We start from the raw sequence: 25,210 nt of genomic DNA, 5'->3' as shown, positions 1-25,210 counted from the left end.
CCTCACAGCTCCAGCGACCCGGTTTCAATTCTGGGCACTGCCTGTGTGGTGTTTGCAAGTTCTCCCTGTGTCTGCGTGGGATTCCTCCGGGTGCTCCGGTTTCCTCCCACATGCCAAAGACTTGCTGGTTGATAGGTTAATTGGCCATTCCCAATTGCCCCTAGTAAAGGTAGGTGATAGGGAAATATAGGGAAGGTGGGGATGTGGTAGGAATATGGAATTCGTGTAGGATTAGTATAAATGGGTGGTCGATGGTCGGCACAGACTCGGTGGGCCGAAGGGCCTGTTTCAGTGCTGCATCACGAAACTAAACTAATCGGTCAACGAGATGCTGTTTTTCGAGCTTGCGTTGTTGTTCACTGGAACACTGCAGCAAGCCCAGGATAGAGATGTGAGCATGAGAGCAGCGGGGAGTCTTGAAATGGCAAGCAACCAGAAGCTCAGGGTCCAGCTTGCGGACTGAGCGGACGTGTTCCGCAAAGCGGTCACCCAGTCTGCGTTTGGTCTCCCCAATAAACATGAATATACATTAATTGGATTTAGGCGCCAGTATGTTGCAAAACGAGAAGAAAGAAAGGCACAAATGGCATTAACACTGACTTTACAAATGATTCACTGAAAAATTCTTTCATTTGCTGGAAAAGATGAATATTGTGCATCTGAAAATAGGCACCATGGGATTGTGTTGCATACTGACCTGTTTTCCTGTATTTGCCTGTCATCTATACAATTCAATTTGTGTTGGATATCGCTGAGAATCTCATTTCAAGATGCGGGCACAGATATTAATATAATCCTACTGAAAGTTTAATCCTGGAACAAATCCTGTGTGACGTGGATTGCAACGTTTAGAGGGCTGTGCAGCTAAGGTGAGGAAGACGGGAATGATGTGGTTGATGATTGCATGGAATGCATTGCAAACTTGGGTTACGTTGCTTGATTTCATTCTACACCTTGAAATTCAGAAGCAAGTGAGGCACCAGGTGGAAACCAACAGCTGTCTCTGTGGAAGCGGGGACATGGCTTCCTAATCTAACCATTTGAACTCTGAAAACATTCTGCTGGATCTGAACTGCCCTGTATACCAAGGCCAATTTGTATACTTTATAAAGTGGAATGCCCAGAACTATGCAGAGCACTCCAGGTGGGGTCTAACCAGGACATTATATAGCTGTAGCGAAGCTTCGCCCCCATTATTTAACTGCCTCTGTTACGCATTCTACTGCTCGGGTAATCACATTGTATGTTGCAAATCAGCAAAATAAGGACGCATTTGATAAAAATAAAGAGTTTAAAAGCACAAATATGTGTCAGTGCTATCAGTAAATAATGAGAAATGAAATCCAGAACTTGGCAAGAATCCCAAGTGGATGTCTTGGAGTGGTTGGGGAAGGGAATCTTGTCAATGATGGCACACTGTGCATTGACACTGCAGCAGCTGCTGCACCTCTTCCAAACTTAGTTTCTTAAGTGAGAGTTTACAAAAAAGGGAATTGGATAATTGCATGAAAGGAGAGGCAAACAAAAGCAGAGCGAAGGAAGTGGGCCCAACTGGCAAGTCTTTGAAAAAAGTGGCAATGGTACGATGGCCTGAATGGCCTGGCAATGTGTTGTGCACTGCTGAGCGTCCATTGCTGGGTCAATACCTCTGCAGCCTTGCGAAATGTCACAGTGGAATTGCATTTCAATGAAACAAGCACCACAAATAGATCTTGACTGTATAGTTTAACAATACTTGCAGCTTCCTCAGCACTGCAATCGTGTTGAGTTTCTGTAGTGTAGTGGTGATCACGTTTGTCTCACACGCAAAAGGTCCCCAGTTCGAAACTGGGCAGAAACATTTTCGAAACAAACCCAAACGTCTGACCACGATGGAGGCAATCATTGACATTCCCCATTAACACAACACAATTTCTCAAAGTCCTATTTCTCTTGCACATTGTGTGCACAATGCCTTGCAATCGCTCCTCTTTCTAGTCCTGATGCTGCAGAAAGTTCCTCAAAACCTAGCACTTGCACTTCATTTGGCTCAGATTAGATTAGAAACCTGCAACACTAGCTTGCTAAGTCACAGCTGATCTAAGTCTCATTTCAGACGAGGCAAAAGCACATCAGCAATTCACTTTCGCCAGCTCCACATTCGTTGAGACAGGGGCACGCCGCAATATTTTAACCCGCACTGTCCAATTACTCGCTGCTAGCAGCAAGAGGGGTCTGCTGCCTCAATCAACAGGTTACTGGCCATCTCAGGGAGGTAAAATAGCACAACCCGGGCAAAATCTCCCCAGAAACCAAGCACAGGCTCAGCAAAACGTAGGCACATGATATCCGGGCCACTAAACCTCCGAGCAGCTCGAACAGAACACCCAAGTGACTGAAACTTTCTTTGAGTTGCAATGATGAATCTCCGGTGGAAACAAGTTTGGGGAAAATGCTCCTCCTGAACATTTCTTTTTGGGTAAAAGGAGCAAAAATCCTTTTCAATTTAACCACTGCTGCGGCAGATTCTTGGTGTCTTAAGCACCTTGAAAACGCAGCTCTTAACATGCAGCCGCAATTATGACAAGGGGTAAAGGTTCATGACACGCAGAGGGGAAAAAGTTATTTAAGTTATGACATTCGCTCACAGACCTATTAGCGTTTTGTTCAGTCAGTAACAGAGACATACCTGGGTTTATTGATGCAGATTAACATAACTATTCAGCGTCACGCAGAGCTCGAAGAGTACTTTGCCTCCCTTAAAGACGGACACAGCTGATTCTGTAACTGAAGCTAAGGAAACAGGCAGACGTGCCAAATTATCACTTTGTATTGTTCTTCATTCGGCGAGTAACAGGAAAACTAACAAGGTGGCGTTGAAAATGAGATGCACTGCGGCTCCGCTCAATATCAACCCGCTCCTTCATATTGAACTGAGGAAGAATATACATGAATAAAAGCAAAATACTGTGGATGCTGGAAATCTGAAATAAAAGCAAGAAATTCTGGAATTACTCAGCAGGTCTGGCAGCATCTGTGGAGAGAGAAGCAGAGTTAACATTTCGGCTCAGTGACCTTTCTTCAGAACTGGCAAATATTAGAAAAGTCAAAGGTTAGAAGCAAGTAAAGCGGGGGTGGAGCAAGAGATAACAAAGGAGAAGGTGCAGATTGGGCAAGGCCACAGAATAGCTGACCAGAAGGTCATGGAGCAAAGGCAAACAATATGTTAATGGTGTGTTGAAAGACAAAGCATTATTACAGATAGGACTGTTAACGGATTGAAAATTGAACAGCAGCAAGTACAAACATGAAAACAAAACAGTGGGTAAGTAAACTGAACAAACTAAGATGAAATAAAATAAACATACAAAAAAATGTAAAAAATGTAAAAAAGAAAAATAACAAAAAGTGAAAGTAAAATGGGGGGCCCGTCATGATCTGAAATTATTGAACTCAAAGTTCAGTCCGGCACGCTCTCGTGTGCAATGGTTCGCACCGCAGCCTCACAGCTCCAGCGACCCGGTTTCAATTCTGGGCACTGCCTGTGTGGTGTTTGCAAGTTCTCCCTGTGTCTGCGTGGGATTCCTCCGGGTGCTCCGGTTTCCTCCCACATGCCAAAGACTTGCTGGTTGATAGGTTAATTGGCCATTCCCAATTGCCCCTAGTAAAGGTAGATGGTAGGGAAATATAGGGAAGGTGGGGATGTGGTAGGAATATGGAATTCGTGTAGGATTAGTATAAATGGGTGGTCGATGGTCGGCACAGACTCGGTGGGCCGAAGGGCCTGTTTCAGTGCTGCATCACGAAACTAAACTAATCGGTCAACGAGATGCTGTTTTTCGAGCTTGCGTTGTTGTTCACTGGAACACTGCAGCAAGCCCAGGATAGAGATGTAAGCATGAGAGCAGCGGGGAGTCTTGAAATGGCAAGCAACCAGAAGCTCAGGGTCCTGCTTGCGGACTGAGCGGACGTGTTCCGCAAAGCGATCACCCAGTCTGCGTTTGGTCTCCCCAATAAACATGAATATACATTAATTGGATTTAGGCGCCAGTATGTTGCAAAACGAGAAGAAAGAAAGGCACAAATGGCATTAACACTGACTTTACAAATGATTCACTGAAAAATTCTTTCATTTGCTGGAAAAGATGAATATTGTGCATCTGAAAATAGGCACCATGGGATTGTGTTGCATACTGACCTGTTTTCCTGTATTTGCCTGTCATCTATACAATTCAATTTGTGTTGGATATCGCTGAGAATCTCATTTCAAGATGCGGGCACAGATATTAATATAATCCTACTGAAAGTTTAATCCTGGAACAAATCCTGTGTGACGTGGATTGCAACGTTTAGAGGGCTGTGCAGCTAAGGTGAGGAAGACGGGAATGATGTGGTTGATGATTGCATGGAATGCATTGCAAACTTGGGTTACGTTGCTTGATTTCATTCTACACCTTGAAATTCAGAAGCAAGTGAGGCACCAGGTGGAAACCAACAGCTGTCTCTGTGGAAGCGGGGACATGGCTTCCTAATCTAACCATTTGAACTCTGAAAACATTCTGCTGGATCTGAACTGCCCTGTATACCAAGGCCAATTTGTATACTTTATAAAGTGGAATGCCCAGAACTATGCAGAGCACTCCAGGTGGGGTCTAACCAGGACATTATATAGCTGTAGCGAAGCTTCGCCCCCATTATTTAACTGCCTCTGTTACGCATTCTACTGCTCGGGTAATCACATTGTATGTTGCAAATCAGCAAAATAAGGACGCATTTGATAACAATAAAGAGTTTAAAAGCACAAATATGTGTCAGTGCAATCAGTAAATAATGAGAAATGAAATCCAGAACTTGGCAAGAATCCCAAGTGGATGTCTTGGAGTGGTTGGGGAAGGGAATCTTGTCAATGATGGCACACTGTGCATTGACACTGCAGCAGCTGCTGCACCTCTTCCAAACTTAGTTTCTTAAGTGAGAGTTTACAAAAAAGGGAATTGGATAATTGCATGAAAGGAGAGGCAAACAAAAGCAGAGCGAAGGAAGTGGGCCCAACTGGCAAGTCTTTGAAAAAAGTGGCAATGGTACGATGGCCTGAATGGCCTGGCAATGTGTTGTGCACTGCTGAGCGTCCATTGCTGGGTCAATACCTCTGCAGCCTTGCGAAATGTCACAGTGGAATTGCATTTCAATGAAACAAGCACCACAAATAGATCTTGACTGTATAGTTTAACAATACTTGCAGCTTCCTCAGGACTGCAACCGTGTTGAGTTTCTGTAGTGTAGTGGTGATCACGTTTGTCTAACACGCAAAAGGTCCCCAGTTCGAAACTGGGCAGAAACATTTTCGAAACAAACCCAAACTTCTGACCACGATATATGCAATCATTGACATTCCCCATTAACACAACACAATTTCTCAAAGTCATATTTCTCTTGCACATTGTGTGCACAATGCCTTGCAATCGCTCCTCTTTCTAGTCCTGATGCTGCAGAAAGTTCCTCAAAACCTAGCACTTGCACTTCATTTGGCTCAGATTAGAATAGAAACCTGCAACACTAGCTTGCTAAGTCACAGCTGATCTGAGTCTCATTTCAGACGAGGCAAAAGCACATCAGCAATTCACTTTCGCCAGCTCCACATTCGTTGAGACAGGGGCACGCCGCAATATTTTAACCCGCACTGTCCAATTACTCGCTGTCAGCAGCAAGAGGGGTCTGCTGCCTCAATCAACAGGTTACTGGCCATCTCAGGGAGGTAAAATAGCACAACCCGGGCAAAATCTCCCCAGAAACCAAGCACAGGCTCAGCAAAACGTAGGCACATGATATCCGGGCCACTAAACCTCCGAGCAGCTCGAACAGAACACCCAAGTGACTGAAACTTTCTTTGAGTTGCAATGATGAATCTCCGGTGGAAACAAGTTTGGGGAAAATGCTCCTCCTGAACATTTCTTTTTGGGTAAAAGGAGCAAAAATCCTTTTCAATTTAACCACTGCTGCGGCAGATTCTTGGTGTCTTAAGCACCTTGAAAACGCAGCTCTTAACATGCAGCCGCAATTATGACAAGGGGTAAAGGTTCATGACACGCAGAGGGGAAAAAGTTATTTAAGTTATGACATTCGCTCACCGACCTATTAGCGTTTTGTTCAGTCAGTAACAGAGACATACCTGGGTTTATTGATGCAGATTAACATAACTATTCAGCGTCACGCAGAGCTCGAAGAGTACTTTGCCTCCCTTAAAGACGGACACAGCTGATTCTGTAACTGAAGCTAAGGAAACAGGCAGACGTGCCAAATTATCACTTTGTATTGTTCTTCATTCGGCGAGTAACAGGAAAACTAACAAGGTGGCGTTGAAAATGAGATGCACTGCGGCTCCGCTCAATATCAACCCGCTCCTTCATATTGAACTGAGGAAGAATATACATGAATAAAAGCAAAATACTGTGGATGCTGGAAATCTGAAATAAAAGCAAGAAATTCTGGAATTACTCAGCAGGTCTGGCAGCATCTGTGGAGAGAGAAGCAGAGTTAACATTTCGGCTCAGTGACCCTTCTTCAGAACTGGCAAATATTAGAAAAGTCAAAGGTTAGAAGCAAGTAAAGCGGGGGTGGAGCAAGAGATAACAAAGGAGAAGGTGCAGATTGGGCAAGGCCACAGAATAGCTGACCAGAAGGTCATGGAGCAAAGGCAAACAATATGTTAATGGTGTGTTGAAAGACAAAGCATTATTACAGATAGGACTGTTAACGGATTGAAAATTGAACAGCAGCAAGTACAAACATGAAAACAAAACAGTGGGTAAGTAAACTGAACAAACTAAGATGAAATAAAATAAACATACAAAAAAATGTAAAAAATGTAAAAAAGAAAAATAACAAAAAGTGAAAGTAAAATGGGGGGCCCGTCATGATCTGAAATTATTGAACTCAATGTTCAGTCCGGCACGCTCTCGTGTGCAATGGTTTGCACCGCAGCCTCACAGCTCCAGCGACCCGGTTTCAATTCTGGGCACTGCCTGTGTGGTGTTTGCAAGTTCTCCCTGTGTCTGCGTGGGATTCCTCCGGGTGCTCCGGTTTCCTCCCACATGCCAAAGACTTGCTGGTTGATAGGTTAATTGGCCATTCCCAATTGCCCCTAGTAAAGGTAGGTGGTAGGGAAATATAGGGAAGGTGGGGATGTGGTAGGAATATGGAATTCGTGTAGGATTAGTATAAATGGGTGGTCGATGGTCGGCACAGACTCGGTGGGCCGAAGGGCCTGTTTCAGTGCTGCATCACGAAACTAAACTAATCGGTCAACGAGATGCTGTTTTTCGAGCTTGCGTTGTTGTTCACTGGAACACTGCAGCAAGCCCAGGATAGAGATGTAAGCATGAGAGCAGCGGGGAGTCTTGAAATGGCAAGCAACCAGAAGCTCAGGGTCCAGCTTGCGGACTGAGCGGACGTGTTCCGCAAAGCGATCACCCAGTCTGCGTTTGGTCTCCCCAATAAACATGAATATACATTAATTGGATTTAGGCGCCAGTATGTTGCAAAACGAGAAGAAAGAAAGGCACAAATGGCATTAACACTGACTTTACAAATGATTCACTGAAAAATTCTTTCATTTGCTGGAACAGATGAATATTGTGCATCTGAAAATAGGCACCATGGGATTGTGTTGCATACTGACCTGTTTTCCTGTATTTGCCTGTCATCTATACAATTCAATTTGTGTTGGATATCGCTGAGAATCTCATTTCAAGATGCGGGCACAGATATTAATATAATCCTACTGAAAGTTTAATCCTGGAACAAATCCTGTGTGACGTGGATTGCAACGTTTAGAGGGCTGTGCAGCTAAGGTGAGGAAGACGGGAATGATGTGGTTGATGATTGCATGGAAAGCATTGCAAACTTGGGTTACGTTGCTTGATTTCATTCTACACCTTGAAATTCAGAAGCAAGTGAGGCACCAGGTGGAAACCAACAGCTGTCTCTGTGGAAGCGGGGACATGGCTTCCTAATCTAACCATTTGAACTCTGAAAACATTCTGCTGGATCTGAACTGCCCTGTATACCAAGGCCAATTTGTATACTTTATAAAGTGGAATGCCCAGAACTATGCAGAGCACTCCAGGTGGGGTCTAACCAGGACATTATATAGCTGTAGCGAAGCTTCGCCCCCATTATTTAACTGCCTCTGTTACGCATTCTACTGCTCGGGTAATCACATTGTATGTTGCAAATCAGCAAAATAAGGACGCATTTGATAAAAATAAAGAGTTTTTCTTTTGGGCCTCCTTATCTCGAGAGACAATGGATACGCGCCTGGAGGTGGTCAGTGGTTTGTGAAGCAGCGCCTGGAGTGGCTATAAAGGCCAATTCTGGAGTAACAGGCTCTTCCACAGGTGCTGCAGAGAAATTTGTTTGTTGGGGCTGTTGCACAGTTGGCTCTCCCCTTGCGCCTCTGTCTTTTTTCCTGCCAACTACTAAGTCTCTTCGACTCGCCACAATTTAGCCCTGTCTTTATGGCTGCCCGCCAGCTCTGGCGAATGCTGGCAACTGACTCCCACGACTTGTGATCAATGTCACACGATTTCATGTCGCGTTTGCAGACGTCTTTATAACGGAGACATGGACGGCCGGTGGGTCTGATACCAGTGGCGAGCTCGCTGTACAATGTGTCTTTGGGGATCCTGCCATCTTCCATGCGGCTCACATGGCCAAGCCATCTCAAGCGCCGCTGACTCAGTAGTGTGTATAAGCTGGGGATGTTGGCCGCTTCAAGGACTTCTGTGTTGGAGATATAGTCCTGCCACCTGATGCCAAGTATTCTCCGAAGGCAGCGAAGATGGAATGAATTGAGACGTCGCTCTTGGCTGGCATACGTTGTCCAGGCCTCGCTGCCGTAGAGCAAGGTGCTGAGGACACAGGCCTGATACACTCGGACTTTTGTGTTCCGTGTCAGTGCGCCATTTTCCCACACTCTCTTGGCCAGTCTGAACATAGCAGTGGAAGCCTTGCCCATGCGCTTGTTGATTTCTGCATCTAGAGACAGGTTACTTGTGATAGTTGAGCCTAGGTAGGTGAACTCTTGAACCACTTCCAGAGCGTGGTCGCCAATATTGATGGATGGAGCATTTCTGACATCCTGCCCCATGATGTTCGTTTTCTTGAGGCTGATGGTTAGGCCAAATTCATTGCAGGCAGACGCAAACCTGTCGATGAGACTCTGCAGGCATTCTTCAGTGTGAGATGTTAAAGCAGCATCGTCAGCAAAGAGGAGTTCTCTGATGAGGACTTTCCGTACTTTGGACTTCGCTCTTAGACGGGCAAGGTTGAACAACCTGCCCCCTGATCTTGTGTGGAGGAAAATTCCTTCTTCAGAGGATTTGAACGCATGTGAAAGCAGCAGGGAGAAGAAAATCCCAAAAAGTGTGGGTGCGAGAACACAGCCCTGTTTCACACCACTCAGGATAGGAAAGGGCTCTGATGAGGAGCCACCATGTTGAATTGTGCCTTTCATATTGTCATGGAATGAGGTGATGATACTTAGTAGCTTTGGTGGACATCCGATCTTTTCTAGTAGTCTGAAGAGACCACGTCTGCTGACGAGGTCAAAGGCTTTGGTGAGATCAATGAAAGCAATGTAGAGGGGCATCTGTTGTTCACGGCATTTCTCCTGTATCTGACGAAGGGAGAACAGCATGTCAATAGTCGATCTCTCTGCACGAAAGCCACACTGTGCCTCAGGGTAGACGCGCTCGGCCAGCTTCTGGAGCCTGTTCAGAGCGACTCGAGCAAAGACTTTCCCCACTATGCTGAGCAGGGAGATTCCACGGTAGTTGTTGCAGTCACCGCGGTCGCCTTTGTTTTTATAGAGGGTGATGATGTTGGCATCGCGCATGTCCTCGGGTACTGCTCCCTCGTCCCAGCACAGGCATAGCAGTTCATGTAGTGCTGAGAGTATAGCAGGCTTGGCACTCTTGATTATTTCAGGGGTAATGCTGTCCTTCCCAGGGGCTTTTCCGCTGGCTAGGGAATCAATGGCATCACTGAGTTCCGATTTGGTTGGCTGTATGTCCAGCTCATCCATGACTGGTAGAGGCTGGGCTGCATTGAGGGCAGTCTCAGTGACAGCATTCTCCCTGGAGTACAGTTCTAGGTAGTGCTCAACCCAGCGGTCCATCTGTTTGCGTTGGTCAGTGATTATGTCCCCCGATTTAGATTTGAGGGGGGTGATCTTCTTGATGGTTGGCCCAAGAGCTCTCTTCATGCCATCATACATTCCTCTGATGTTTCCGGTGTCTGAGGCCAGCTGAATATGACTGCATAGGTGTTGCCAGTAGTCGTTTGCGCAACGCCTAGCTGTTCTTTGTGCAGTACTTCTGGCTGCTTTAAGTGCTGCGGATGTTAAATCGCTGGGGGCTTTCTTGTAGTTCAAAAAGCACAAATATGTGTCAGTGCAATCAGTAAATAATGAGAAATGAAATCCAGAACTTGGCAAGAATCCCAAGTGGATGTCTTGGAGTGGTTGGGGAAGGGAATCTTGTCAATGATGGCACACTGTGCATTGACACTGCAGCAGCTGCTGCACCTCTTCCAAACTTAGTTTCTTAAGTGAGAGTTTACAAAAAAGGGAATTGGATAATTGCATGAAAGGAGAGGCAAACAAAAGCAGAGCGAAGGAAGTGGGCCCAACTGGCAAGTCTTTGAAAAAAGTGGCAATGGTACGATGGCCTGAATGGCCTGGCAATGTGTTGTGCACTGCTGAGCGTCCATTGCTGGGTCAATACCTCTGCAGCCTTGCGAAATGTCACAGTGGAATTGCATTTCAATGAAACAAGCACCACAAATAGATCTTGACTGTATAGTTTAACAATACTTGCAGCTTCCTCAGCACTGCAACCGTGTTGAGTTTCTGTAGTGTAGTGGTGATCACGTTTGTCTAACACGCAAAAGGTCCCCAGTTCGAAACTGCGCAGAAACATTTTCGAAACAAACCCAAACTTCTGACCACGATATATGCAATCATTGACATTCCCCATTAACACAACACAATTTCTCAAAGTCCTATTTCTCTTGCACATTGTGTGCACAATGCCTTGCAATCGCTCCTCTTTCTAGTCCTGATGCTGCAGAAAGTTCCTCAAAACCTAGCACTTGCACTTCATTTGGCTCAGATTAGAATAGAAACCTGCAACACTAGCTTGCTAAGTCACAGCTGATCTGAGTCTCATTTCAGACGAGGCAAAAGCACATCAGCAATTCACTTTCACCAGCTCCACAGTCGTTGAGACAGGGGAACGCTGCAATATTTTGACCCGCACTGTCCAATTACTCGCTGTCAGCAGCAAGAGGCGTCTGCTGCCTCAATCAACAGGTTACTGGCCATCTCAGGGAGGTAAAATAGCACAACCCGGGCAAAATCTCCCCAGAAACCAAGCACAGGCTCAGCAAAACGTAGGCACATGATATCCGGGCCACTAAACCTCCGAGCAGCTCGAACAGAACACCCAAGTGACTGAAACTTTCTTTGAGTTGCAATGATGAATCTCCGGTGGAAACAAGTTTGGGGAAAATGCTCCTCCTGAACATTTCTTTTTGGGTAAAAGGAGCAAAAATCCTTTTCAATTTAACCACTGCTGCGGCAGATTCTTGGTGTCTTAAGCACCTTGAAAACGCAGCTCTTAACATGCAGCCGCAATTATGACAAGGGGTAAAGGTTCATGACACGCAGAGGGGAAAAAGTTATTTAAGTTATGACATTCGCTCACAGACCTATTAGCGTTTTGTTCAGTCAGTAACAGAGACATACCTGGGTTTATTGATGCAGATTAACATAACTATTCAGCGTCACGCAGAGCTCGAAGAGTACTTTGCCTCCCTTAAAGACGGACACAGCTGATTCTGTAACTGAAGCTAAGGAAACAGGCAGACGTGCCAAATTATCACTTTGTATTGTTCTTCATTCGGCGAGTAACAGGAAAACTAACAAGGTGGCGTTGAGAATGAGATGCACTGCGGCTCCGCTCAATATCAACCCGCTCCTTCATATTGAACTGAGGAAGAATATACATGAATAAAAGCAAAATACTGTGGATGCTGGAAATCTGAAATAAAAGCAAGAAATTCTGGAATTACTCAGCAGGTCTGGCAGCATCTGTGGAGAGAGAAGCAGAGTTAACATTTCGGCTCAGTGACCCTTCTTCAGAACTGGCAAATATTAGAAAAGTCAAAGGTTAGAAGCAAGTAAAGCGGGGGTGGAGCAAGAGATAACAAAGGAGAAGGTGCAGATTGGGCAAGGCCACAGAATAGCTGACCAGAAGGTCATGGAGCAAAGGCAAACAATATGTTAATGGTGTGTTGAAAGACAAAGCATTATTACAGATAGGACTGTTAACGGATTGAAAATTGAACAGCAGCAAGTACAAACATGAAAACAAAACAGTGGGTAAGTAAACTGAACAAACTAAGATGAAATAAAATAAACATACAAAAAAATGTAAAAAATGTAAAAAAGAAAAATAACAAAAAGTGAAAGTAAAATGGGGGGCCCGTCATGATCTGAAATTATTGAACTCAATGTTCAGTCCGGCACGCTCTCGTGTGCAATGGTTAGCACCGCAGCCTCACAGCTCCAGCGACCCGGTTTCAATTCTGGGCACTGCCTGTGTGGTGTTTGCAAGTTCTCCCTGTGTCTGCGTGGGATTCCTCCGGGTGCTCCGGTTTCCTCCCACATGCCAAAGACTTGCTGGTTGATAGGTTAATTGGCCATTCCCAATTGCCCCTAGTAAAGGTAGGTGATAGGGAAATATAGGGAAGGTGGGGATGTGGTAGGAATATGGAATTCGTGTAGGATTAGTATAAATGGGTGGTCGATGGTCGGCACAGACTCGGTGGGCCGAAGGGCCTGTTTCAGTGCTGCATCACGAAACTAAACTAATCGGTCAACGAGATGCTGTTTTTCGAGCTTGCGTTGTTGTTCACTGGAACACTGCAGCAAGCCCAGGATAGAGATGTGAGCATGAGAGCAGCGGGGAGTCTTGAAATGGCAAGCAACCGGAAGCTCAGGGTCCAGCTTGCGGACTGAGCGGACGTGTTCCGCAAAGCGGTCACCCAGTCTGCGTTTGGTCTCCCCAATAAACATGAATATACATTAATTGGATTTAGGCGCCAGTATGTTGCAAAACGAGAAGAAAGAAAGGCACAAATGGCATTAACACTGACTTTACAAATGATTCACTGAAAAATTCTTTCATTTGCTGGAAAAGATGAATATTGTGCATCTGAAAATGGGCACCATGGGATTGTGTTGCATACTGACCTGTTTTCCTGTATTTGCCTGTCATCTATACAATTCAATTTGTGTTGGATATCGCTGAGAATCTCATTTCAAGATGCGGGCACAGATATTAATATAATCCTACTGAAAGTTTAATCCTGGAACAAATCCTGTGTGACGTGGATTGCAACGTTTAGAGGGCTGTGCAGCTAAGGTGAGGAAGACGGGAATGATGTGGTTGATGATTGCATGGAATGCATTGCAAACTTGGGTTACGTTGCTTGATTTCATTCTACACCTTGAAATTCAGAAGCAAGTGAGGCACCAGGTGGAAACCAACAGCTGTCTCTGTGGAAGCGGGGACATGGCTTCCTAATCTAACCATTTGAACTCTGAAAACATTCTGCTGGATCTGAACTGCCCTGTATACCAAGGCCAATTTGTATACTTTATGAAGTGGAATGCCCAGAACTATGCAGAGTACTCCAGGTGGGGTCTAACCAGGACATTATATAGCTGTAGCGAAGCTTCGCCCCCATTATTTAACTGCCTCTGTTACGCATTCTACTGCTCGGGTAATCACATTGTATGTTGCAAATCAGCAAAATAAGGACGCATTTGATAAAAATAAAGAGTTTAAAAGCACAAATATGCGTCAGTGCAATCAGTAAATAATGAGAAATGAAATCCAGAACTTGGCAAGAATCCCAAGTGGATGTCTTGGAGTGGTTGGGGAAGGGAATCTTTGTCAATGATGGCACACTGTGCATTGACACTGCAGCAGCTGCTCCACCTCTTACAAACTTAGTTTCTTAAGTGAGAGTTGACAAAAAAGGGAATTGGATAATTGCATGAAAGGAGAGGCAAACAAAAGCAGAGCGAAGGAAATGGGCCCAACTGGCAAGTCTTTGAAAAAACTGGCAATGGTACGATGGCCTCAACGGCCTGGCAATGTGTTGTGCACTGCTGAGCGTCCATTGCTGGATCAATACCTCTGCAGCCTTGCAAAATGTCACAGTGGAATTGCATTTCAATGAAACAAGCACCACAAATAGATCTTGACTGTATAGTTTAACAATACTCGCAGCTTCCTCAGATCTGCAACCGTGCTGAGTTTCTGTAGTGTAGTGGTGATCACGTTTGTCTAACACGCAAAAGGTCCCCAGTTCGAAACTGGGCAGAAACATTTTCGAAACAAACCCAAACTTCTGACCACGATATATGCAATCATTGACATTCCCCATGAACACAACACAATTTCTCAAAGTCCTATTTCTCTTGCACATTGTGTGCACAATGCCTTGCAATCGCTCCTCTTTCTTGTCCTGATGCTGCAGAAAGTTCCTCAAAACCTAGCACTTGCACTTCATTTGGCTCAGATTAGAATAGAAACCTGCAACACTAGCTTGCTGAGTAACAGCTGATCTAAGTCTCATTTCAGACGAGGCAAAAGCACATCAGCAATTCACTTTCGCCAGCTCCACATTCGTTGAGACACGGGCACGCCGCAATATTTTGACCCGCACTGTCCAATTACTCGCTGCTAGCAGCAAGAGGGGTCTGCTGCCTCAATCAACAGGTTACTGGCCATCTCAGGGAGGTAAAATAGCACAACCCGGGCCAAATCTCCCCAGAAACCAAGCACAGGCTCAGCAAAACGTAGGCACATGATATTCGGGCCACTAAACCTCCGAGCAGCTCGAACAGAACACCCTGAAACATTCTTTGAGTTGCAATGATGAATCTCCGGTGGAAACAAGTTTGGGGAAAATGCTCCTCCTGAACATTTCTTTTTGGGTAAAAGGGGCAAAAATCCTTTTCAATTTAACCACTTCTGCAGCAGATTCTTGGTGTCTTAAGCACCTTGACAACGCAGCTCTGAACATGCAGCCGCAATTATGACAAGGGGTAAAGGTTCATGACACGCAGAGGGGAAAAAGTTATTTAAGTTATGACATTCGCTCACAGACCTATTAGCGTTTTGTTCAGTCAGCAACAGAGACATACCTGGGTTTATTGATGCAGATTAACATAACTATTCAGCGTCACGCAGAGCCGCGAAGAGTACTTTGCCTCCCTTAAAGACGGACACAGCTGATTCTGTAACTGAAGCTAAGGAAACAGGCAGACGTGCCAAATTATCACTTTGTATTGTTCTTCATTTGGCGAGTAACAGGAAAACTAACAAGGTGGCGTTGAAAATGAGATGCACTGCGGCTCCGCTCAATATCAACCCGCTCCTTCATATTGAACTGAGGAAGACTATACATGAATAAAAGCAAAATACTGTGGATGCTGGAAATCTGAAATAAAAGCAAGAAATTCTGGAATTACTCAGCAGGTCTGGCAGCATCTGTGGAGAGAGAAGCAGAGTTAACATTTCGGCTCAGTGACCCTTCTTCAGAAATGGCAAATATTAGAAAAGTCAAAGGTTAGAAGCAAGTAAAGCGGGGGTGGAGCAAGAGATAACAAAGGAGAAGGTGTAGAGTGGGCAAGGCCACAGAATAGCTGACCAGAAGGTCATGGAGCAAAGGCAAACAATATGTTAATGGTGTGTTGAAAGACAAAGCATTAGTACAGATAGGACTGTTAACGGACTGAAAATTGAACAGCAGCAAGTACAAACATGAAAACAAAACAGTGGGTAAGTAAACTGAACAAACTAAGATGAAATAAAATAAACATACAAAAAAATGCAAAAAATGTAAAAAAGAAAAATAACAAAAAGTGAAAGTAAAATGGGGGGCCCGTCACGAACTGAAATTATTGAACTCAATATTCAGTCCGGCACGCTCTCGTGTGCAATGGTTAGCACCGCAGCCTCACAGCTCCAGCGACCCGGTTTCAATTCTGGGCACTGCCTGTGTGGTGTTTGCAAGTTCTCCCTGTGTCTGCGTGGGATTCCTCCGGGTGCTCCGGTTTCCTCCCACATGCCAAAGACTTGCTGGTTGATAGGTTAATTGGCCATTCCCAATTGCCCCTAGTAAAGGTAGGTGATAGGGAAATATAGGGAAGGTGGGGATGTGGTAGGAATATGGAATTCGTGTAGGATTAGTATAAATGGGTGGTCGATGGTCGGCACAGACTCGGTGGGCCGAAGGGCCTGTTTCAGTGCTGCATCACGAAACTAAACTAATCGGTCAACGAGATGCTGTTTTTCGAGCTTGCGTTGTTGTTCACTGGAACACTGCAGCAAGCCCAGGATAGAGATGTGAGCATGAGAGCAGCGGGGAGTCTTGAAATGGCAAGCAACCAGAAGCTCAGGGTCCAGCTTGCGGACTGAGCGGACGTGTTCCGCAAAGCGGTCACCCAGTCTGCGTTTGGTCTCCCCAATAAACATGAATATACATTAATAGGATTTAGGCGCCAGTCTGTTGCAAAACGAGAAGAAAGAAAGGCACAAATGGCATTAACACTGACTTTACAAATGATTCACTGAAAAATTCTTTCATTTGCTGGAAAATATGAATATTGTGCATCTGAAAATGGGCACCATGGGATTGTGTTGCATACTGACCTGTTTTCCTGTATTTGCCTGTCATCTATACAATTCAATTTGTGTTGGATATCGCTGAGAATCTCATTTCAAGATGCGGGCACAGATATTAATATAATCCTACTGAAAGTTTAATCCTGGAACAAATCCTGTGTGACGTGGATTGCAACGTTTAGAGGGCTGTGCAGCTAAGGTGAGGAAGACGGGAATGATGTGGTTGATGATTGCATGGAATGCATTGCAAACTTGGGTTACGTTGCTTGATTTCATTCTACACCTTGAAATTCAGAAGCAAGTGAGGCACCAGGTGGAAACCAACAGCTGTCTCTGTGGAAGCGGGGACATGGCTTCCTAATCTAACCATTTGAACTCTGAAAACATTCTGCTGGATCTGAACTGCCCTGTATACCAAGGCCAATTTGTATACTTTATAAAGTGGAATGCCCAGAACTATGCAGAGTACTCCAGGTGGGGTCTAACCAGGACATTATATAGCTGTAGCGAAGCTTCGCCCCCATTATTTAACTGCCTCTGTTACGCATTCTACTGCTCGGGTAATCACATTGTATGTTGCAAATCAGCAAAATAAGGACGCATTTGATAAAAATAAAGAGTTTAAAAGCACAAATATGCGTCAGTGCAATCAGTAAATAATGAGAAATGAAATCCAGAACTTGGCAAGAATCCCAAGTGGATGTCTTGGAGTGGTTGGGGAAGGGAATCTTTGTCAATGATGGCACACTGTGCATTGACACTGCAGCAGCTGCTCCACCTCTTACAAACTTAGTTTCTTAAGTGAGAGTTGACAAAAAAGGGAATTGGATAATTGCATGAAAGGAGAGGCAAACAAAAGCAGAGCGAAGGAAGTGGGCCCAACTGGCAAGTCTTTGAAAGAACTGGCAATGGTACGATGGCCTGAATGGCCTGGCAATGTGTTGTGCACTGCTGAGCGTCCATTGCTGGGTCAATACCTCTGCAGCCTTGCGAAATGTCACAGTGGAATTGCATTTCAATGAAACAAGCACCACAAATAGATCATGACTGTATAGTTTAACAATACTCGCAGCTTCCTCAGCACTGCAATCGTGCTGAGTTTCTGTAGTGTAGTGGTGATCACGTTTGTCTTACACGCAAAAGGTCCCCAGTTCGAAACTGGGCAGAAACATTTACGAAACAAACCCAAACGTCTGACCACGATGGATGTAATCATTGACATTCCCCATGAACACAACACAATTTCTCAAAGTCCTATTTCTCTTGCACATTGTGTGCACAATGCCTTGCAATCGCTCTTCTTTCTAGTCTGATGCTGCAGAACATTCCTCAAAACCTAGCACTTGCACTTCATTTGGCTCAGATTAGAATAGAAACCTGCAACACTCGCTTGCTAAGTCACAGCTGATCTGAGTCTCATTTCAGACGAGGCAAAAGCAGATCAGCAATTCACTTTCGCCAGCTCCACATTCGTTGAGACAGGGGCACGCTGCAATATTTTAACCCGCACTGTCCAATTACTCGCTGCTAGCAGCAAGAGGGGTCTGCTGCCTCAATCAACAGGTTACTGGCCATCTCAGGGAGGTAAAATAGCACAACCCGGGCAAAATCTCCCCAGAAACCAAGCACAGGCTCAGCAAAACGTAGGCACATGATATCCGGGCCACTAAACCTCCGAGCAGCTCGAACAGAACACCCAAGTGACTGAAACTTTCTTTGAGTTGCAATGATGAATCTCCGGTGGAAACAAGTTTGGGGAAAATGCTCCTCCTGAACATTTCTTTTTGGGTAAAAGGAGCAAAAATCCTTTTCAATTTAACCACTGCTGCGGCAGATTCTTGGTGTCTTAAGCACCTTGAAAACGCAGCTCTTAACATGCAGCCGCAATTATGACAAGGGGTAAAGGTTCATGACACGCAGAGGGGAAAAAGTTATTTAAGTTATGACATTCGCTCACAGACCTATTAGCGTTTTGTTCAGTCAGTAACAGAGACATACCTGGGTTTATTGATGCAGATTAACATAACTATTCAGCGTCACGCAGAGCTCGAAGAGTACTTTGCCTCCCTTAAAGACGGACACAGCTGATTCTGTAACTGAAGCTAAGGAAACAGGCAGACGTGCCAAATTATCACTTTGTATTGTTCTTCATTCGGCGAGTAACAGGAAAACTAACAAGGTGGCGTTGAAAATGAGATGCACTGCGGCTCCGCTCAATATCAACCCGCTCCTTCATATTGAACTGAGGAAGAATATACATGAATAAAAGCAAAATACTGTGGATGCTGGAAATCTGAAATAAAAGCAAGAAATTCTGGAATTACTCAGCAGGTCTGGCAGCATCTGTGGAGAGAGAAGCAGAGTTAACATTTCGGCTCAGTGACCCTTCTTCAGAACTGGCAAATATTAGAAAAGTCAAAGGTTAGAAGCAAGTAAAGCGGGGGTGGAGCAAGAGATAACAAAGGAGAAGGTGCAGATTGGGCAAGGCCACAGAATAGCTGACCAGAAGGTCATGGAGCAAAGGCAAACAATATGTTAATGGTGTGTTGAAAGACAAAGCATTATTACAGATAGGACTGTTAACGGATTGAAAATTGAACAGCAGCAAGTACAAACATGAAAACAAAACAGTGGGTAAGTAAACTGAACAAACTAAGATGAAATAAAATAAACATACAAAAAAATGTAAAAAATGTAAAAAAGAAAAATAACAAAAAGTGAAAGTAAAATGGGGGGCCCGTCATGATCTGAAATTATTGATCTCAATGTTCAGTCCGGCACGCTCTCGTGTGCAATGGTTAGCACCGCAGCCTCACAGCTCCAGCGACCCGGTTTCAATTCTGGGCACTGCCTGTGTGGTGTTTGCAAGTTCTCCCTGTGTCTGCGTGGGATTCCTCCGGGTGCTCCGGTTTCCTCCCACATGCCAAAGACTTGCTGGTTGATAGGTTAATTGGCCATTCCCAATTGCCCCTAGTAAAGGTAGGTGGTAGGGAAATATAGGGAAGGTGGGGATGTGGTAGGAATATGGAATTCGTGTAGGATTAGTATAAATGGGTGGTCGATGGTCGGCACAGACTCGGTGGGCCGAAGGGCCTGTTTCAGTGCTGCATCACGAAACTAAACTAATCGGTCAACGAGATGCTGTTTTTCGAGCTGGCGTTGTTGTTCACTGGAACACTGCAGCAAGCCCAGGATAGAGATGTGAGCATGAGAGCAGCGGGGAGTCTTGAAATGGCAAGCAACCAGAAGCTCAGGGTCCAGCTTGCGGACTGAGCGGACGTGTTCCGCAAAGCGATCACCCAGTCTGCGTTTGGTCTCCCCAATAAACATGAATATACATTAATTGGATTTAGGCGCCAGTATGTTGCAAAACGAGAAGAAAGAAAGGCACAAATGGCATTAACACTGACTTTACAAATGATTCACTGAAAAATTCTTTCATTTGCTGGAAAAGATGAATATTGTGCATCTGAAAATAGGCACCATGGGATTGTGTTGCATACTGATCTGTTTTCCTGTATTTGCCTGTCATCTATACAATTCAATTTGTGTTGGATATCGCTGAGAATCTCATTTCAAGATGCGGGCACAGATATTAATATAATCCTACTGAAAGTTTAATCCTGGAACAAATCCTGTGTGACGTGGATTGCAACGTTTAGAGGGCTGTGCAGCTAAGGTGAGGAAGACGGGAATGATGTGGTTGATGATTGCATGGAATGCATTGCAAACTTGGGTTACGTTGCTTGATTTCATTCTACACCTTGAAATTCAGAAGCAAGTGAGGCACCAGGTGGAAACCAACAGCTGTCTCTGTGGAAGCGGGGACATGGCTTCCTAATCTAACCATTTGAACTTGAAAACATTCTGCTGGATCTGAACTGCCCTGTATACCAAGGCCAATTTGTATACTTTATAAAGTGGAATGCCCAGAACTATGCAGAGCACTCCAGGTGGGGTCTAACCAGGACATTATATAGCTGTAGCGAAGCTTCGCCCCCATTAATTAACTGCCTCTGTTACGCATTCTACTGCTCGGGTAATCACATTGTATGTTGCAAATCAGCAAAATAAGGACGCATTTGATAAAAATAAAGAGTTTAAAAGCACAAATATGTGTCAGTGCAATCAGTAAATAATGAGAAATGAAATCCAGAACTTGGCAAGAATCCCAAGTGGATGTCTTGGAGTGGTTGGGGAAGGGAATCTTGTCAATGATGGCACACTGTGCATTGACACTGCAGCAGCTGCTGCACCTCTTCCAAACTTAGTTTCTTAAGTGAGAGTTTACAAAAAAGGGAATTGGATAATTGCATGAAAGGAGAGGCAAACAAAAGCAGAGCGAAGGAAGTGGGCCCAACTGGCAAGTCTTTGAAAAAAGTGGCAATGGTACGATGGCCTGAATGGCCTGGCAATGTGTTGTGCACTGCTGAGCGTCCATTGCTGGGTCAATACCTCTGCAGCCTTGCAAAATGTCACAGTGGAATTGCATTTCAATGAAACAAGCACCACAAATAGATCTTGACTGTATAGTTTAACAATACTTGCAGCTTCCTCAGCACTGCAATTGTGTTGAGTTTCTGTAGTGTAGTGGTGATCACGTTTATCTCACACGCAAAAGGTCCCCAGTTCGAAACTGGGCAGAAACATTTTCGAAACAAACCCAAACGTCTGACCACGATATATGCAATCATTGACATTCCCCATTAACACAACACAATTTCTCAAAGTCCTATTTCTCTTGCACATTGTGTGCACAATGCCTTGCAATCGCTCCTCTTTCTAGTCCTGATGCTGCAGAAAGTTCCTCAAAACCTAGCACTTGCACTTCATTTGGCTCAGATTAGATTAGAAACCTGCAACACTAGCTTGCTAAGTCACAGCTGATCTAAGTCTCATTTCAGACGAGGCAAAAGCACATCAGCAATTCACTTTCGCCAGCTCCACATTCGTTGAGACAGGGGCACGCCGCAATATTTTAACCCGCACTGTCCAATTACTCGCTGCTAGCAGCAAGAGGGGTCTGCTGCCTCAATCAACAGGTTACTGGCCATCTCAGGGAGGTAAAATAGCACAACCCGGGCAAAATCTCCCCAGAAACCAAGCACAGGCTCAGCAAAACGTAGGCACATGATATCCGGGCCACTAAACCTCCGAGCAGCTCGAACAGAACACCCAAGTGACTGAAACTTTCTTTGAGTTGCAATGATGAATCTCCGGTGGAAACAAGTTTGGGGAAAATGCTCCTCCTGAACATTTCTTTTTGGGTAAAAGGAGCAAAAATCCTTTTCAATTTAACCACTGCTGCGGCAGATTCTTGGTGTCTTAAGCACCTTGAAAACGCAGCTCTTAACATGCAGCCGCAATTATGACAAGGGGTAAAGGTTCATGACACGCAGAGGGGAAAAAGTTATTTAAGTTATGACATTCGCTCACAGACCTATTAGCGTTTTGTTCAGTCAGTAACAGAGACATACCTGGGTTTATTGATGCAGATTAACATAACTATTCAGCGTCACGCAGAGCTCGAAGAGTACTTTGCCTCCCTTAAAGACGGACACAGCTGATTCTGTAACTGAAGCTAAGGAAACAGGCAGACGTGCCAAATTATCACTTTGTATTGTTCTTCATTCGGCGAGTAACAGGAAAACTAACAAGGTGGCGTTGAAAATGAGATGCACTGCGGCTCCGCTCAATATCAACCCGCTCCTTCATATTGAACTGAGGAAGAATATACATGAATAAAAGCAAAATACTGTGGATGCTGGAAATCTGAAATAAAAGCAAGAAATTCTGGAATTACTCAGCAGGTCTGGCAGCATCTGTGGAGAGAGAAGCAGAGTTAACATTTCGGCTCAGTGACCTTTCTTCAGAACTGGCAAATATTAGAAAAGTCAAAGGTTAGAAGCAAGTAAAGCGGGGGTGGAGCAAGAGATAACAAAGGAGAAGGTGCAGATTGGGCAAGGCCACAGAATAGCTGACCAGAAGGTCATGGAGCAAAGGCAAACAATATGTTAATGGTGTGTTGAAAGACAAAGCATTATTACAGATAGGACTGTTAACGGATTGAAAATTGAACAGCAGCAAGTACAAACATGAAAACAAAACAGTGGGTAAGTAAACTGAACAAACTAAGATGAAATAAAATAAACATACAAAAAAATGTAAAAAATGTAAAAAAGAAAAATAACAAAAAGTGAAAGTAAAATGGGGGGCCCGTCATGATCTGAAATTATTGAACTCAATGTTCAGTCCGGCACGCTCTCGTGTGCAATGGTTCGCACCGCAGCCTCACAGCTCCAGCGACCCGGTTTCAATTCTGGGCACTGCCTGTGTGGTGTTTGCAAGTTCTCCCTGTGTCTGCGTGGGATTCCTCCGGGTGCTCCGGTTTCCTCCCACATGCCAAAGACTTGCTGGTTGATAGGTTAATTGGCCATTCCCAATTGCCCCTAGTAAAGGTAGGTGGTAGGGAAATATAGGGAAGGTGGGGATGTGGTAGGAATATGGAATTCGTGTAGGATTAGTATAAATGGGTGGTCGATGGTCGGCACAGACTCGGTGGGCCGAAGGGCCTGTTTCAGTGCTGCATCACGAAACTAAACTAATCGGTCAACGAGATGCTGTTTTTCGAGCTTGCGTTGTTGTTCACTGGAACACTGCAGCAAGCCCAGGATAGAGATGTAAGCATGAGAGCAGCGGGGAGTCTTGAAATGGCAAGCAACCAGAAGCTCAGGGTCCTGCTTGCGGACTGAGCGGACGTGTTCCGCAAAGCGATCACCCAGTCTGCGTTTGGTCTCCCCAATAAACATGAATATACATTAATTGGATTTAGGCGCCAGTATGTTGCAAAACGAGAAGAAAGAAAGGCACAAATGGCATTAACACTGACTTTACAAATGATTCACTGAAAAATTCTTTCATTTGCTGGAAAAGATGAATATTGTGCATCTGAAAATAGGCACCATGGGATTGTGTTGCATACTGACCTGTTTTCCTGTATTTGCCTGTCATCTATACAATTCAATTTGTGTTGGATATCGCTGAGAATCTCATTTCAAGATGCGGGCACAGATATTAATATAATCCTACTGAAAGTTTAATCCTGGAACAAATCCTGTGTGACGTGGATTGCAACGTTTAGAGGGCTGTGCAGCTAAGGTGAGGAAGACGGGAATGATGTGGTTGATGATTGCATGGAATGCATTGCAAACTTGGGTTACGTTGCTTGATTTCATTCTACACCTTGAAATTCAGAAGCAAGTGAGGCACCAGGTGGAAACCAACAGCTGTCTCTGTGGAAGCGGGGACATGGCTTCCTAATCTAACCATTTGAACTCTGAAAACATTCTGCTGGATCTGAACTGCCCTGTATACCAAGGCCAATTTGTATACTTTATAAAGTGGAATGCCCAGAACTATGCAGAGCACTCCAGGTGGGGTCTAACCAGGACATTATATAGCTGTAGCGAAGCTTCGCCCCCATTATTTAACTGCCTCTGTTACGCATTCTACTGCTCGGGTAATCACATTGTATGTTGCAAATCAGCAAAATAAGGACGCATTTGATAAAAATAAAGAGTTTAAAAGCACAAATATGTGTCAGTGCAATCAGTAAATAATGAGAAATGAAATCCAGAACTTGGCAAGAATCCCAAGTGGATGTCTTGGAGTGGTTGGGGAAGGGAATCTTGTCAATGATGGCACACTGTGCATTGACACTGCAGCAGCTGCTGCACCTCTTCCAAACTTAGTTTCTTAAGTGAGAGTTTACAAAAAAGGGAATTGGATAATTGCATGAAAGGAGAGGCAAACAAAAGCAGAGCGAAGGAAGTGGGCCCAACTGGCAAGTCTTTGAAAAAAGTGGCAATGGTACGATGGCCTGAATGGCCTGGCAATGTGTTGTGCACTGCTGAGCGTCCATTGCTGGGTCAATACCTCTGCAGCCTTGCGAAATGTCACAGTGGAATTGCATTTCAATGAAACAAGCACCACAAATAGATCTTGACTGTATAGTTTAACAATACTTGCAGCTTCCTCAGCACTGCAACCGTGTTGAGTTTCTGTAGTGTAGTGGTGATCACGTTTGTCTAACACGCAAAAGGTCTCCAGTTCGAAACTGGGCAGAAACATTTTCGAAACAAACCCAAACTTCTGACCACGATATATGCAATCATTGACATTCCCCATTAACACAACACAATTTCTCAAAGTCCTATTTCTCTTGCACATTGTGTGCACAATGCCTTGCAATCGCTCCTCTTTCTAGTCCTGATGCTGCAGAAAGTTCCTCAAAACCTAGCACTTGCACTTCATTTGGCTCAGATTAGAATAGAAACCTGCAACACTAGCTTGCGAAGTCACAGCTGATCTGAGTCTCATTTCAGACGAGGCAAAAGCACATCAGCAATTCACTTTCGCCAGCTCCACATTCGTTGAGACAGGGGCACGCCGCAATATTTTAACCCGCA

At 44.7% G+C, this 25,210-nt stretch overlaps 7 non-coding genes across 7 annotated transcripts; all 7 read left to right on the top strand.

The window, feature by feature from the left end:
- The first annotated feature begins 1,767 nt into the window (after positions 1 to 1,767).
- trnav-cac (transfer RNA valine (anticodon CAC)) lies at positions 1,768 to 1,840 on the top strand. Its single transcript has one exon. It is a non-coding gene; the product is annotated as a tRNA-Val (tRNA).
- Positions 1,841 to 5,247: 3,407 nt separating this feature from the next.
- On the top strand, positions 5,248 to 5,320 carry trnav-aac (transfer RNA valine (anticodon AAC)). Its single transcript has one exon. It is a non-coding gene; the product is annotated as a tRNA-Val (tRNA).
- Positions 5,321 to 10,884: 5,564 nt separating this feature from the next.
- Positions 10,885 to 10,957, top strand: trnav-aac (transfer RNA valine (anticodon AAC)). The gene has a single exon. It is a non-coding gene; the product is annotated as a tRNA-Val (tRNA).
- A 3,408-nt stretch (positions 10,958 to 14,365) lies between these two features.
- trnav-aac (transfer RNA valine (anticodon AAC)) lies at positions 14,366 to 14,438 on the top strand. Its single transcript has one exon. It is a non-coding gene; the product is annotated as a tRNA-Val (tRNA).
- A 3,402-nt stretch (positions 14,439 to 17,840) lies between these two features.
- trnav-uac (transfer RNA valine (anticodon UAC)) lies at positions 17,841 to 17,913 on the top strand. The gene has a single exon. It is a non-coding gene; the product is annotated as a tRNA-Val (tRNA).
- A 3,405-nt stretch (positions 17,914 to 21,318) lies between these two features.
- On the top strand, positions 21,319 to 21,391 carry trnav-cac (transfer RNA valine (anticodon CAC)). The gene has a single exon. It is a non-coding gene; the product is annotated as a tRNA-Val (tRNA).
- Positions 21,392 to 24,798: 3,407 nt separating this feature from the next.
- trnav-aac (transfer RNA valine (anticodon AAC)) lies at positions 24,799 to 24,871 on the top strand. Its single transcript has one exon. It is a non-coding gene; the product is annotated as a tRNA-Val (tRNA).
- The last annotated feature ends 339 nt before the right edge of the window (positions 24,872 to 25,210 follow it).

Source organism: Heterodontus francisci, chromosome 22, assembly GCF_036365525.1.
Source record: "Heterodontus francisci isolate sHetFra1 chromosome 22, sHetFra1.hap1, whole genome shotgun sequence".
Taxonomy (NCBI): Eukaryota; Metazoa; Chordata; class Chondrichthyes; order Heterodontiformes; family Heterodontidae; genus Heterodontus; species Heterodontus francisci.
Note: the sequence above shows the minus strand (reverse complement) of the source record. Positions and strands in the feature narration are given on the sequence as shown.